Source organism: Ornithodoros turicata, chromosome 7, assembly GCF_037126465.1.
Source record: "Ornithodoros turicata isolate Travis chromosome 7, ASM3712646v1, whole genome shotgun sequence".
NCBI lineage: Eukaryota > Metazoa > Arthropoda > Arachnida > Ixodida > Argasidae > Ornithodoros > Ornithodoros turicata.
Window position 1 is genome coordinate 667946 of NC_088207.1, and position 3392 is coordinate 671337.

The 3392-nt window shown below is 47.8% G+C and overlaps 1 long non-coding RNA gene across 1 annotated transcript; it reads left to right on the forward strand.

Annotated features, from left to right (window-relative positions):
- The first annotated feature begins 1368 nt into the window (after positions 1–1368).
- LOC135399435 (uncharacterized) lies at positions 1369–2052 on the forward strand. The gene is made up of 3 exons (XR_010424259.1): positions 1369–1534; positions 1775–1872; positions 1933–2052. It is a non-coding gene; the product is annotated as an uncharacterized LOC135399435 (long non-coding RNA).
- The last annotated feature ends 1340 nt before the right edge of the window (positions 2053–3392 follow it).

A 3392-nucleotide genomic window follows, 5' to 3' on the forward strand; every position in this document is an offset into this window, starting at 1 on the left:
TCTTCATGTATTTATCTGAAGTACACGGGTAGCCTGCTCAAGACTCGTGGGGACCCTTGTAGTTCATGGCAGTAGTGAGTCTCTATCGAGTGACGGTGGTGTCGCTTGATGGGGTTGTGCGTCTAATATAGAAGCCTAAAATGGTCCTATCAAGACGCTATTTGTTGTGACAGATTCCGCATTCCTCCCCCTTCACGAACACGCCCGAAGTTTCTGAGAAATCCTAACGGTAGCCGACAAATGTGGAAATTTTTGGCTTCCATCAGCACATATACGACACATTCGGAGCGCCGTCACTCCCGCGGCGTTTGCCGGATTCACGCCAAAATTTGCGTCCAAATAGGTCTCGAATAGTTCTATGATCGGCCAAATCACACCGCGGTCCGGTCTTTAGCGGTTCGGAAATTGTGGGTGAAGACGCGTTTGCGACGCTCTTTTTGAAAACTTTGGGGTCCTTTTTCGGAAGGAAGCTCGCGTCCGACGATGTTCATTTTTTGTAACCTACTCTACATGACGTAACAAACGTGACAAAATTGACCGCAGCTCTGGAACTTTAACGGTTCTCCAGTTACCGGTGTCCGTGTTTGCACTCCTCACAATACATGTGACGTTCGGCCGCATTTTCCTAAAACCGCCCCAGTTGCAGCTACATAGTCGTGTGTAACATAGTTTTGAAGGTCTCGACGCGCTCTTTTCAATCGAGTTTGTCCTATAGGCCCGCAAAGTTTCGTTCTCCAAGATAAGTTATTGGCTTTGTAGTTTTTCGACGCCAACGTGTCTGGGTGACGACGCCCCGAAACGCTTCCCGCTGTTCAGTGCAGTAAGTAACTTACCTAAAGCCCAATTTACCCGAAATTCTGTGTGTGCATGCTCCGTACCCTGCACTACAAGTTTCCTATTCGGGCCACCCGTCAATTTCCAGCTGTTAGGGCGTCATTCCGAAAATTCCTGACGCCGACCCCCATTCGACGACATTTGTCTCAGTGTTTGGGTTCGAACCCCGCGGCAGATCAGAACCTCCCTCTGATGGGCACACGTACTCAAAGCCGGGAAGGTGTAGGAACTTGCGACACCTTTTTATCTCTCTCCGTTCTCTAGTTAGGATCCCGTGGTAACGGCGGCTTCCTTATACATGGGGCGCGAGGCATTCTTTTCGATATTGGGTGTTTCTTGGCGTAGGAAGGTGAATGAGGTATCGTTTTGACGGGGAAAACGTCCTCTTTACGATAGCATTGTTGTCGTGCTCGCGCCGATTTCCGTTCTCTTGATATAGCACGAAGAGCGCCGCGACTGTGGCGCCCCCAACGCCACACTCTGCATCCGCCACTGCTCTCACTCTCAGTCGACGTTGGAGTACCGGAGGTGAGGGGTCGTGTGATGTCGTCGTTCCTGTTCTGGGTGTTTCGGCGTGGCATTGGTGGCTCGGACTGTTCTGACTGTGTGTTTGTGCCTTGCTAGTGATGCCTGGACATGTTTCTCTGTTTGTACGCCTTGGAAGATACGACCAGAAGCCGTTGGATTTCGTGAATGGAAGGTTAGTTGAGAGGCTGCTGTGCCATGGTTCATGCACGGTTTGCTTGGTAACATTCCTAGCATGTGGGTTCCTATTACTTTATGCACTCAGTGTGGTTGCTACCCTCTTGAGTCCTGTTATGCTGAACTCAGTGTGGTTGTTGCCGTAGTCGTTAACTGATATCGTCACTTAACATCGGGTGAAATTGTCACATCTTATGCTTCATTGGCCTGTTACAAACGGGGAATCTTTGAATTTCAGACGCTTTTGACAGATTTGTTTCTGTGCACAAGACAAATGGGCTGTCGTACTGCCGACGTAGGAAATGAACACACGTCGCTGAGATCTTAAAAGACAAAGTAAGTTAAGCTACAGGTCATTGCAAAGATTTTTACTGAGTTGTGTTTCCTGCAAAACAGGTAGGGTGTGCACTTCACCCATGCAACTCCAATGTCTGCTTCATGGCAGTGCAAGCTTTTACAACCGTACCCTTGAATGTAACAAGCCAAATAAACTGGATAACAGAGAAAAGTTTCCTGGTTCTTTTGCCACTATGTTCGCGTAAGATATTCAGCTTATCATACCTACATTTTTCTAAGATCTGTACTGCTTTCACAACGTATCCTCCCTTTTGGTGCTCTGTGTCTAGGTGGATTTTGGTTCCCCACTATGTGTCACTGGATGCACCCTGTATAACCTTCACTCCGTATCGTCATACGACCGTTACCCGACCAGCGGCTTCTTCAACGTGGTACATAACCTTATGCTCTCTGCACCCCGTATAAGCGGTCTCATAATTCCGTTGTGGCTCACACAATCATGTGGGTATATGGGTCACATGAGAATTGTATGGGGCGTTTATACGGGATTGTTGGATATGGAGATTCTCGTATGGGTCATACGGGCCACATGAGGACCCCGTATGGTCTATATAACTCATATGTCCATATAACACATAACCCCATGTTCAATAATGCCATATATATGGGACCCGTATTTATTCGATATGGGTTTTTTCAATAGGGTTGTCACGGCTACCGAAGGCTGCATTTGCCAGAAAATTTACCGAGCCTGCCTCAGTAGAACTCAACGGAGGGACACTTAGAGTAGTCTGCGTCCATGGTCCTGTATGTGGATACACAAACTCTATTACTCTCTTTGAACACCTCCGTCACAAGAACTGCAGCGTCGATCCACGCGCAACCCTCTCAGAGGCAAGGTTGAATCCAACCAACGGCACAGAGACATTTACACCGGATTTCTCGCAGTTTTATAATTTTCTGTTAAATGCAACGGACATATTACTGGACCCGTACAACACCGATTTCTGGGCATTTAGCACCACTACCGCGTACTTTGGACCCTGTTATTTCGTACTCTTCGGAAAGGCTCGGACGCCACAGGCAAAAGAAGTGGTCATTCTCTTGCCATTTAGCTACAGAGTCTGGATGTGCGTATTTTGTGTGGTGCTGTTTTGTTCTGCCATGACATTCCTCGTCTTCAAAATAGCTACTGGAAGATCACTCACCTTTTACACATTGTCGTGCTTCTACACAACGTCACTTTTTTCGACTGCCAGTCCGGGGCTGCTGGCATCTGATCATCAGAGGTTGACGTCTATTCGAATTATCCTTGTGTCGTGGCTGTTCTTTGTGCTGACGCTGTCCACTGCCTACAAGGGATCTTTAACGTCTCTACTCCGAAGTGTCCCACTAGAAGATGGAATTTATGACACGGCGTCGCTGTTTCGACACAGCGGTAACAAGAGTGTGTGTATATGTATTTACCGCACACCCCACGATATCTGGAAAAAGATGCTTTTGAAGGGCGTAGGTGTTGGCTTTGTACCAGGATGTTTCTGTGATTTTGCCCCTCTTGC